We start from the raw sequence: 13509 nt of genomic DNA, 5'->3' as shown, positions 1-13509 counted from the left end.
AAAAAAAAAATCTATAGTTTGGTCATTTTTGAGGTAATGTGGCCCTACGCCTTTAAGGACTTACGATGTACCGGATCAAATTGAAATAATTTAGGTTTGTTCCGCATTAGAATATTACAGAATAGAAAACATATAACGATAAGACCTATTATACGATTAATACTTATTACTTTAGCCAAATATCAAAACGAAAAAGAAAACTGAATAGATCTCACCCAATTGAAGGTGTTTTTTTTTTTTTTTTTTTTTTTTTTTGTAAAAGTTTCGGACCAATTCAGAAATTTTATTTGCACCACACTCAATTTTTTTTTATAAATTTTTAAACTGAAATACAAAACGTTATTTTTAAATAATCTATTTAATTGTGTACAATTTTTCTGGGTGGGCTTGGTCCACCCGGTCCCTAGTGACGAGCCACCCCTCTGAGTAGTATCCACATTGAGAAGAATTGGCTTGGTTCATCCTTTTGAAGCAAAGCAATCATACATTAAGCTCTTTTTTTTTTTTTTTCTTCACGGCCTTAAATTTTGACCCCTACTCGAGGGCCAACAAGTCAAATTTTCAGTTATTAAAATATATGAATTATTCGATGTGCAAGGATGTCCTGAGGTGTCTACCGTCTAATTTTTTAGTGAATGCTTCTTTTTTTCTTTTAGAACTGCTGCTGATTCTTCTGTTGAAAATGAAGATAAAGAAGGTACGACGTTTGTCAATTTTAAAACAAGCTTTTAAAAGTAAAAAATAAACCTGTTTCCACAATAAACTTAAAAGTATAACATAGTTAACTTGTGAAAAAAAACTTCTACCATTCGATTGTTTCGCTCTTGGCACGTAGGTAAGAGCGAGATTCAGGGGCTTAAACACCTTCCATTGGCCATGAACCCGTTATTATGGCTAAACTTAAAAAAAAAAAAACTAAAAAGCAAATTAACTGTAAAAAGTGAAAAAATAATATTTGTTAAAAGAAATTATGTTGTTAGCTTTCAAACAAGTATTTCCGCCTTTGCACGCAGGTAAGATCACCCCCCCCCCCCCATATATCTATCGAACTTACTCGAGTTTGAGGCTACATTGTCACTATGAGAAGAAAATTTTAGAAACAGTGATATTGAAAGTAATTAATGGAGTGTTTTCAGCTTATAATTCATTTCTTGTCTTAGATCAAACAGAACCTAAAATTACGTTTTTAATTGAAAATGTCTGGGGGGAAAGTCACGTGCTACCCACACTCCTCCCTGTTGTTTGCAAAAATATCTTAGATATACGTTTTTAAAACTTAACTTTCGAAAAAAAATTCAGAGTAGAGTCGCTTACACTCTTCTTCCTTAATTCGTAATTCAAATAAACTGCAGCCAATAGCCTAAAAATTTCAGGCTGATGTGGTTTCTTTTCCTAACGAATATCAATAATAAATAAGTAATTAAATTAAACTTTACGTGCCAAAACTAGAAATTGTCAAAAAAAATATTTAAAAGAAACAAATCTGCCGACCGGTGCCGATCCGCCAGCCCACTGGTTGAGAATCACTGGCCTATAATCTATGGGAGGACACCTAAGTTTCTGACAAATGGCAGCAAAAAGAAATAAAACTAAAACTGACTCACGTACGTAGAACATGGCAATCTATCCAATGAGACATCTGCCTTGTCTTTGCAAAATTGAAATATTTTACCTCTTTAGCTAATTTCTTAAATCAGCGCAAGGTGATGTGTTCAAGCTCTGGACCTGGCAAATCTGGTCATCTGGCCAAACATAGTCTAAAGTGGTGTTTTTCGAACTCTAATTTGAGCTCCCGATAGGGAGCCACGCTCCTTTCTTGTCTCACGTCGCCAAAAATGTTTTTAAGGAAGAGCAGAGTTTTTTAATCTGTCCCCCCCCCCCTCTCTCCCTAAGATCACCAAAGTGCTTTCTTAATATTGTGTTTTTAGACCTTCAATAAGAAAAAGTTTCCTCGCAAAACCCTCGAACCTCTCTCCGTAAGTCCGTCGCTTCCAAATTTTCCAGGGAGAAGGGCGCGACAAAACTATATATATTCAATACATTTTATTGAAAAAAAAAATCAAAATACATAATTAATTAACTACACTGGTGTGCAAAAATTAAGGACCAAACGGTTTTTTCAATATAACTTTGTACAAAAGCTTTCCAAGTCAACACATTTAATACCGTAAGACCCCTTTTACACGATTCCCGCTTTCGGACATCGGACGGCAGACATGTGACGTCACAAGTCAGAGGAAAATCGTTGCTCATTTACACGAAGGCGGAAAGCGGGAAGCGTATGCAAATTTCGTAACCGGTTCGGTGTTTTGACAGGGCGTCTGCGCCTGTTTGTTTATATTTGCTTCCGTTCAATCTTCTGTTATTTCCTACTATTTTTTTTAATTGTTAAAGAATTGAAGTGTTTTCCGTAAATGTTGAAGGTTTATTTTTTAGAAAACATGTCTTGGATAGCGCTTTTTTTAATCTTTTTTTTGAGCCACGCTAAAAATAGAAGTAAAAAATTCTAAATTTGCCAAACAGTGCTTTCCCGTGTTTCGCGGTAATGGTTTACCGCTGTTTTTTTTTTTTTTTTTTAAATCTGTGTGCATATTCAATACATAACATGTGCACAATTAAGCCAGGCTAAAAAAATAAATAGAAGATAATTCTGGGGTTCATCGAACAAGCATTCCCTCCCCCCCCCCCCCCCCTGAAATTCAAAGATTAATTTAAAAAATAGAATGGTCTATGTTCTAGGATCTTATCACATCATGCTGCTGTTGTATGCATGAAAAAATGAAATTGCACAAGGATTTCATAAATAAAATAATTTTTAGAATACTGAAACATATATTTATTTATTTGCTTATTTTAATCAATTTCAAAAATGAGGTTTTTGGCTTGTGCAAATTATTCTCATACAGTGATGTTCCCATCTATTTTTCTGAGGGTATACTCCCAGTAATCCATTACGCACAATATTTGTATGCGATCAAATCATTGCCTCAGAGCAACAGTAGGATATCTTAATGTTATTTCGGGGATTAGATGTCTTAGTGTTGCTCTGAGGCAACGATATATGTAATATGTGTTTATATGGAAATTTTTGAAACTTGAAGGTATACGCTATATGTCTAAAAAATATTTGAGAATATACGGCATACATGGAATATACCCTATGGGAACACCACTGTTCTCAGTGTGCAAAAATTTTTCTTTCTGATAGCCGCTCGGAAAACAACAGTTGATAATTTTTGCTGTGTTATTGCTATTACATTTTCAGAACTCGATGAGGAGCATTTTTTCATTTAGTGATACAGTGAAACCTGTGTATGTTGATCCCTTTATTTTCTTGAAACATCATTAAAAAGTGTTGAATTATATAATTCATAGTACAGCTCGAGTTCAATAATGAAAACTCTTAAGTATGGCCACCCCTTCTGTGTCCACATTTTCACTGAACAAAGGGGTGGCTTCTCGGAGAGGTTTCACTATAATAAAATGCTTGTAGTGATGTATCAAAATGTATATATTTTTAGAACTGCTTTGCATGTTATTGTGGAATAATACTAACAGTGGTGTTGAAATATTTTTTCGGCGGGGGGGGGGGGGGGGGAGGCTACATTTAACACATGTGCAAATCTACGTGTATGCAGGCCCGCGCCAAGCCTGATTGGCGCCATCGTGCAAATGTCTTTTGAGCGCCTTTATGCATTAATGTTCGAGAAAATTCTAGTTAACTCCTGGAGTGAGGATTTATAGACAAATGCAGTATTGAAAAAATACGTTTGGCATTTATTTGATGTATCAAAAGGAAAGTAATGTATATATATTTCATTTTGAACACAGTGTACGTTTTTACCTTTGAGCAGGAGTTAGTTATCTCTTCATCTCGAAGTTGTTTCGAGTAAGGGTGGATGTAAGGGAGGGGTGATCGGAATTGATTTTTGAATTATGGCTTTTTCTCTTGGAAACCTTGCATTGAGCTGTTGTTAAAAAAGAAAAAGATGGCCATTTTCAGTAAATCAAAACATTTCCCCCCAACAATTTAAAAAAAAAAAGTCTTGGAATTTGATTGAAATAATTCTTGCTTACTTTAGTCTGATAAGTACTTTTTTGAAAAATGGGAAATGGCTAATATGCAGCCGTTACAAGAAAACGGAACTGTTACAAGAGGCATTGAATTTAATATCTAAAACAAATATGTAGTCCTTCCAAAGTTTTTTTTTAATACACAAATAGTAAAAGAAATAAAGGGAGGGGGAGGGGAATTGAATAATTATGGTCAAGTCATTACTTTTCAGAACTAAAAAGTTAACCTAAATTATTGTCCGAAGTACATACTGTCCAACCACGGATTGCATGGAATTTTTATACGTCCAGATAAGACGAATCTATGTGAATAAGGGGGAAAAGTAAAGATTTGATGCCCGTATTCCACTTATTTGAATGAGACTCTGCTTCTGCAAAAGCTGGCATCGATAAAAAATAATAGATTTGTCCATTTCCGGCTGTAAAACGGATGTTTGTCTTTCCATACAATCCGTGGCCAGACAGTAAATGTTACGCACATCTAAATAATATACATATGAGCAAACTACTTTTTATGTATGATAACACGAAGCAGAGGAATTACCACAAACTAAAAATTGCAAAAAGACGCCAAATTTTGCAAAGATCTGTTGTAAGTTATGGAGCTGTATAAGGAAAACTCCTTATGGGGCGTTCTCCCCATAGGCTGACGAATACCCTCCTATGTGTATTCCTAAGCATTGCACGACCTCTGCACAGTTGCGTAACTAAGGTGGGACGAAGGGGTTGGTCCGCCCCGGGCAGCATTTTGCTGGGGGGTGGCAATTTCATGCTCTTGATGTGAAAAAAGTTCAACATTTGCTAATAGGGAAATCATGCTTCTGATCAATTACTGGAGGCAAAAAAAAAAACTTTTCGTTATAATATGAAATTAGCACTTGATTTTAAGAAAGTTACTCGAAAACTACCTTATTAAAAAAAAAAAAACTATTTTTTTGAGGAAAGTTACAACAAGAGTAAGAAAAGAGAGGTCTGGGCAATTAATTGCTTATCTTTGGGGTAGCATTATCTGTTTCAGAAATTGCTTTAATTGGTCACTTATTACAAAACTTTTATTCAGACCAGAATTAATTTTATGCTTATCTTATAAAAGTACTTACTCACAACTCAAATAAAAACTGCGACTAATCTTACTGCTTTATATCAGTAAAATTCCTATAAACAGCGAGTTTCAAATTGAGACATTCATTTAAGCAGAAGGTTTTTAATTAGTGAATTGATGTCTAAGTAAACCTTTCACAATCACATGGAAAGTAATGATTTTCAATACACAACTTTTCCTTCTCATGAATCAGTATGGTTAATCGAACTTATAGGGCTCATTAATCTTATCACCCTGTATCAGTGAAAAAGAAAACCATCCAAATTCTGTAATATGGCAATATTGGATCTAGGAAAGCGGCAATTTCCGAGTTTTTCAACATTAAGACGGGCACCCCAGCACGGATCCAAAAGGATGTCATTACCCCCTTTGAAAGGACCAAAGAAACCATAAAATTGCATACTTAGATCTTTAAATTAGGAAAATTTTCCTGTGCAGAGCACCGGCCTCTAAGCTCCTGCCTGGTGTCACCAAAAGGTTAAAATGCATTCTTAGGGCTAATTTAGAAATTTTTTCTGAATAGAGCATATTCTTTATTTTTCTTCGTAATTGAGTTCTTATTTTTCCTTTAAATACTTTTGACTGTTTCTCAACCAAAGGGCAGCAAATTGAGGAATTGTCCTGGGCGGCAGAAAATGTAGCTACGCCACTGCCTCTGCACAAGATTTGATAAACTGTATTTGTGTAAGGGGCATTCCACGGTATTTTTGACATTTATGTAGAGTCCGTAACATGACCTTTTTTGCCATAACTTTTTAATTTACTGTTTGATTAGCATTTATTTTGATCTTTTCCTACCAATACACCAGCTCAAAATAAAATAATTTGCAAATCAAATGGTAAATTAAAAAGTTATGGCAAAAAAAGGTCACGTTACGGTCTCTACATAATGTCAAAAATACCTTGGAATGCCCCGTAAGGAACCCCCCTCCCTCCCATGGTTGTGCACCGTGGGGTGAAACTCCTCATGTAAATTCTCAAGTATCAAAGGACCTTTGTGACAAATTTGGCAAACATCTGGCCTTAATTGTGGATTTGTATAAACTACATAGCACACACAATCACTAACATACATCATATTTTGTTTAGATATATAGATTTTACTTTTATTGTTTATTTAACTTTTTCCATGATTTAATTGAAAAATAATCAGTTTAAATTTTGAACGAAACCAAAATTTAAAAGTTGCCTGAAAAAATCCAGGTGCTCCTTTAAAAATCCAGTTGGGGTTTTTACAAATGCTAGTTTTACCAACTGCCTTGTCTGGTGGTCAAAGAAGTGACTATGGGTGGGAAGTTACTGGGTGGGGGGGGGGGGGGCATGATGCAGTCTGGACCATAGAAATGTTCAGAAGTATATCTTTACGGTTTTTTTGAGCAATCATGATTGCTTATTGCTTTCATTTGACTATTTTGATGTCCTATGATTTTATTTTCCCACCAGCACCCTCTGCAGCATCACCGTCGACCGGCTCTTCACGATGCTGCTCCCCTAGCCAAAACAGTCTCCAGGTTGCATCCATATCCTACACACATGCACATACATACACAACTACATGCACACACAAATACCCACACACTCATGCCTGCACACAGACACCACACACAGACAGACATACATACCCACACCCATACACTCATGCCTGCACACAGACATATACACACACGCATAAATACACACATATACCCACATTCATGCCTGGACACAAACACACACGCCTACATACACACACTCGTGATTGCGAAAAACATAATTTGAATTCAAGATGTCAAAATTCAAATTGTTATTATTTTTTTGACTCTTGCTACTTGCAAGCACAAAAGGAAATGAATATAGAAACAACAAACACAAAGATAAATATTTTACCCTCAGCTAAAGTTGATTAGCAAAACCAGAGGTTTAATTGTGAAGGATGTGAGAGGAAACTATTTTAAACATTGAAATTTTAGTCAGATGAAAGATGTTTATGGTCATTTTTTATTCAATGATGGCAAGAGAAAAAAACCCCTTGAAGATACCCCCTCCTGTATATAAACAGAAAAATCAGATAAATATAGCTTAAAATGAACATGCGTAACATGCATTGAGATAGTTTTCCTTTCGTCCACCCACCTTTCACTATAATTTGACGCTCGCAAGTAATGCCTATCCTTTTCCAATGTTGATGTAACTTTGGAAAGAAAGATATCGAACAAAATGTTTGCATTTAATATTCTTATTATGTAGCCAACTAATGAATAATAACTTTCTTTTCAACTCCTGTTGAATGCTCATGGAAAATATTTATCAGGAAATTAAAGAAAAAAGTTGTAATTAACTTGTACACATTGTATTTATTTTTATCATTATCATTAAATGTAAAATTTATACCTGTGTGTTTTTTCCGTAAACTCGAATTTTTTTAAAAAGACCGCATAAACCAAAAACTAGGGATGCACTGAATACCGAACATTAAGTTAAAATTCTGTCCTTATCTTCAGCTGAATACTGAATATTTTGCTAAAATTTGTTGTTGTTTCAACATTTAGTACAATTGTTGATTAAAAATAGGAGTGGAACAGAGTTTCAGCCCAGCCAAATCATGAAGTGATTCAGCACGTAACAATTTGTCGTGAATATTTTTTTTACAATAACTAGTACACATAGTATTATGTCCCATAATAAGTTACGAACAATTATGCCCTAGAATAAAACACAGTAAATTTAAAAGAATCCATTGCACTATAAGCGGTCCCATAATTGAGAATATGTACCTACTTGGAAGTTCCTATGAAAAAAGTGACTTTACAACATTTGATTGATAATTATTTAAAGATTTCTTCATTTGTTATGAAATGAAGCTATTACAATATTGCGTAAAACATTGTTTAAACACTTCTAGCTACTAATGAAAACAATGTCATTATTTTTATTACATAATAATCTAAGTAATATCACAAAGTATTTGTATGATAAACAATCACAATGGTACTTACTTGAAAAGGTTTCAGGTGTAACATTGAAAATCCAATAAATCTTCTCATTGCCTCCATAAGCAAGAATAAAATTATAATATCTTCTTTTTGCCAGCAAGATAATTCTTATGACAGAATATACAGAAATGATCCTGCCGATAAGAATTACCCAACTAATTCGTATAGATGCTACGCTGCAGTTCCTAGCATGTTAAAAATCGCTTTTTTTTTTCCAGTGCATGATGGTCCTTCATAAAAAAAAGGCTCATTCATTTCGCGCGATTATCAATGATTTACGTAGCTTTGTTCAATTTCGAAGTTACACTTTGAAATTCACTTTATCAAAATCATTACCGTAGACACAAAGATGGCTACCTTTTCCCTGATTTTAGAAGGTTTATTGTTACCATAGAAACGAAAGCATGTGACATCAATAGCCAATCATTGCACGTCGGACTTCGCTTTTCTGACTTGGAGTTGTGGACGATCCACAACCCATTCCCGACGAAGTCAGGCAGGTTTTGGAGGCGCGAAAACTGGTTTTCGAGCTCAAAATGACGTCAGATGTCCGAAAGCGGGAATCGTGTAAATCGGCACTAAGATCCCCAATACGTAAGGACATGTGTAATGTAAGCAACACTTACTAAAAGAGAAATCAGAGGGATAAAAAGAAGCTTTATTGAAAAAGTAGCATGGAGCGCAATGCGACTGAAGGCCGAAACATCCTTGTGATGGGTGTCCAGCAAGAAAAATCCGGTCTTTAGTAGGGGATATGATCTCCCCCGACTGCTAGGCAGGTTTCACAGCGTCTGCCCATGCTGAGAATGAGGGTGTCAATGAGTTGTTGAGGCATTGCTGCCCATTCGTCTTGCAGCGCCAATCGAAGCTATCGAATCGTTACTGGTGGTAAGGTACGAGCTGCCAAGCTTCTACCTAGAAAATCCCATACATGCTCGATGGGATTGAGATCCGGAGATCGTGCCGGCCAATCCATACGTTCAATATCCTCACTCTCTAAGAGCTGTTCGGCAGCTACTGTGCGATAATCTGGTGCCTTGTCGTCCATGAAAAGGAACTGCGGACCCATAGCGCCTCTAAAAAGACGCACATATGGAAGAAGAATCTCATTACAATAACGGGTCCCGTTGACTGAACCTGCGTCGAAGATGTGAAGGTCTGTACGACTACCAAGCATGATGCCTCCCCAAACGAGAACACCGCGACCTCCATACCTGTCACTTTCAATGATGTTCGAGGGATGATTGCGGCTTCCCCGCTCTCTCCAGATGAGTATGCGATGAGAATCGCTACTCAGACTGAATCTGCTCTCATCTGTAAAGAGTACTCGTCCCCATTCATTGTCTCTCCAATTCCGGTGTTCCCGGCACCACAGAGAGCGCCTTCTCCGATGGGCAGGCGTTAGAGGTACACACCGTATAGGGCGTCGTGCAAACAGACCACCACCGTGCAGTCTTCTGGTCACGGTAAAACGCGATATCGGTCGTCCGTCTATTTATATTCGGTTCGATCCGCCGTTCAGAGGGCGCTGCTCAGCATACGCATGCGCTACCGGTCTGCAATTCTAATCATTTGCATATTATGCCCTACTTTACATTTCCTGCAATTTTCAGCTCACTCGCGTAAGTGTTTCGTGGTGTTGCAATTTTCACAAACAGGAGTGTATATGAATCTGGTGACTAACCAGAAGCGTTCTAATAGATTACCGGTTAACCGATCTTACACATAAAAATATTTTCTGTGAACAACTATGAACACGCACCCGCATTAACCACCGACGCACAGTGGAGTATTTGACTGAAAATCCTGGCCAAAACTAGTTTGAAATTTTCACTCTTCTGAAGGCGACACCCTTGTGTGCGTTTGTGCGCTGTACGGCGAAGCTATCCCACTTATAGACACAAAACTTAGTATACAAGTTGTCTGAAATGTCTGATGTTACAATTTGAAACTCGATTTTTAAAATTTGAATTAGAAAATGAAATATTTAATATTTTATCCACGGTTTAGACTTTTGCATGTTTACGACCGTAAAAACGATCCTAGTAAGCGTAGAAAAAAACCCAATGCATCACTAGATAGGAAAAATAATTTTCTTCAAGATTATGGTTTGTTTGATGTTCTAACGTAATTAACCGAATTTCTAAGAATTTACAAAGGGAGGTCACTTTTTCGACTTTTTTCAATTATTCAATCAATGTAAACTAAAATTCTTGCATCCAATATTCTAATAATGTTATGGCTCTGAAACTTTTTAAGGAAATAATATAAACATCTTACCTTCATTTACAGCGAAAACGGTGAAGTTATGTTCTTTCACTGATTTATAATGAATTTTTTTTCAATGAGTTGAAATAAAAATTTTCAATAATTTTCACTCGATCCGAAAATCTATGCCACTGTTGGCTCTTTGCCAAAATGCTTAGACAAGTGATAAGTAAACATGTTCGATGCGAATGGCTGTTTTCCTTTGAAGATATGTAATTAAATGCACTGTTCGGGGGGGGGGAGAAAAAAAGCAAAAAGCGGTTAAAAAATCCTAGTATTCTGTACAAAACACTAATTTGAAACCAAAAAAATATTCAATTTTATTCTTTTCGTTTGGTTTCAATCATTAAAACCCTGAGTTAATCATGCACAAAAAGAATTAAAGACAAGGGTTTCGGGGTTACAAAGAACCTTTTTTCCATTAAAAAATAAATAAATAAATAAATGAACTAGGATATTATAACTGTAAAAACACTCGAAAATGGATATTCAAAAGCTCTTTGTTTTTGAATTGTATATATTGTACTCGTACCTTGGGTCGATTCTTAGTTTGACATCGCGTGATGTGTCTGCTAAAAATTGTACGAACAAACTTGGAACTTAAATTTTATATAACTTTAATTTCACAATGAGTAGGTAAAATGTCTTAAATATGGATAGCTCGCTAGCGTAGGAACGTTAGGAGACAATTACAATTGTCTCCTAACGCTAGCAAGTGTGTGTGTGGGGGGGGGGTTCCCCCCTTTTGCTACGTATAAGGGGGAAAAGACCCCCTTCCCCGGCACATTATTTGCAGCAATGATCTGGAAAAATATAAATATTTATTTATTTCATCTAAAATCTCAATTTTAAGGAAGAGCAAATTTTCTTCGCGAGATCACAAAATAATTTAATTTATTAACTCATTAACGTACATGAGAAAATTAACATAACTGAACGCAAACACATGTTTTAGGGGTGCAATGAATCTCTTTAGCGATGCATAAAGGTAAGCGTTTCGAAATTAATTGGAGGATTCTCATTCCATAACTTACATCTTTACACATTGATGAAGCGGTTTCTCGTAACCATGAAACTCGTGTCTGAAATTTTATTTTTGTTTGTGCGCTCAAATATGTCGATCGTTTCATTCAGTAGTACTTATGATAACTTTTTTACAAATTTATTAAATCTTTGTTGGTAAATTCAGTTTAAAATCATGACTTGTCACAAAAAGATCGGATTATGCACTTTTTTAAAAAAAAATCATTAAAAAAAAGGGCAGTTGTAGGCGGAAGATTTTTTTGCTGAAGTTAGCACTAGAGACTTTGCCAAGTACGATGCATTTTTCAAAACAGCCCGACCGAGCCCGACACCCATTTAAAAAGCTTTCTCTACTTATAAATTAAGGCGAAAAGCCTTCAAAAACCTCATGTACCAAGTTTTCCTTTATTTTTTTTCACAAAAAGAAAATAAAAATATTTACTTTGATTTATAATTAGCACTAAGCCCTGACATTTCTTTATACCGTAAAATTGGTTTGGTTCAATTCCATTCATTTAGAAAGCCACAAAAAAATCTACATTGAAACGTAATAATTAAGCTGAAACGTAACAAAAAAGCGAAAATTATTATAGAAATCTCATCTTTCAATGAGGCTATGAGCAATTGTATGTAACTCAAGTTTCCAAAACAGGTGCCGATCGATGCACCAGTTAGTCAACTATCATGGAATAAATTTTCATAAAAAATCGGGTAAATTTTTAATTTTGGACTTTTGGCCAGGATTTTCAGTCAAATACTCCACTGTGCGACGTCTCCCAAAAGTCATGAATATGGTGCCGAGAAGGAGGCCTTCTAGGCACTATAGTCATGAAATCCGATCAGCTTAATCGGTAGTGCTGTTCGAACCTGACCGCTATCTTTCCGTGGAGTAAGAAAGTAGGAAATGGACAGAATCAGAAAGCATAATTGTAGTTGTAACGGTTACCATAGTAACAACAACACTTTTCCCACACTTTTACTGATTTGATTTTCAATTGCGGATGTGTGAAAGATAATGGCTTGTGAGTTTGTTGAAGTTTAGTTAAAAGTTCTTATGTTTTTTGAAATGTTCATTGAAATAATTATTACCTTACCATTGTTTCCTTTTTTCTTCTGCTTAAAGGAAATTGTAAACTCATTTTCAGTTTCTACTTTGTTAAATAATGTCTCATTATACATATTTAAAGCATTAGTTCCATTGTTTGTGTCTTGCGTCTAAAGACAGGCATACATGAATGAGCACATGTGTACACCTTTATGCTCACTCGCGCATACACATCGCGCATTTGGAAGAAGAGTGCCACAATAACAAGAAATGAAATTTTGCAGGATAAATGTTTGAAGTTGAACTCTTCAGGCAATTTGCATTAAGAAAAGTAATTTTGCTGTGCACTCCAGTGGTTAATATTGGAACAAAAAAATCTGTAATTATCTTCCAAGAAGATAACGTCCTTTGAGGGGATATTTCGATAATTGGGAATCTGCTGATCTTTCTTCATTGACGCCAATTTTTGGCTCCAGCGCCTGCGCGAGAGGTATTTTTCATTGCAAATCTAAGCAAAGAGAACGGAAACATCCATTCACAAAGGGTTACTATATAAGTCAGGGTTACCAAAATAAAATTATTTACGCCAAAAATAAGACGAAAGCGCCAGATTCCCAATTATCGAAATATCCCCCCCTTTGAAGGCCTTTAAGTGAAGAAAAAAAAAATAAAATTAGAAATTTTGTATTGTGGCACTCTTTTTCCTAACGAGGGATATGTGAATTTTATTTTGTAATGTTTTTTTATTAAAAGTTTTAAGTTACGTATTTGAGTGCTACCTGTTTTATTTTCATTATGCATAATTGTTGCAAGCAATAAGTTACACCTCCCCCCCTCCCCCCCAAAAAAACTTTTTTTAGACTCTTTTGCCACATGATTTTAGTGTATGATCCCAGGGGCGTAGCTAAGGGGGGGGTTTTGGGGACAAAACCCCCCCCGAAAAGTTAGTCTCTCTCTCAAAAAAAAAAAAGAGAAAAAGAAGAGAGAAGAGAAAGAAAAAAAAAAGAAAAGGAAAAAATTCCAAG

This window comes from Uloborus diversus, chromosome 1 (assembly GCF_026930045.1).
Source record: "Uloborus diversus isolate 005 chromosome 1, Udiv.v.3.1, whole genome shotgun sequence".
In the NCBI taxonomy this organism is placed as follows: domain Eukaryota; kingdom Metazoa; phylum Arthropoda; class Arachnida; order Araneae; family Uloboridae; genus Uloborus; species Uloborus diversus.
The sequence above is the reverse complement of the archived record's forward strand: the minus strand, read 5'-3'. Positions refer to the sequence as shown.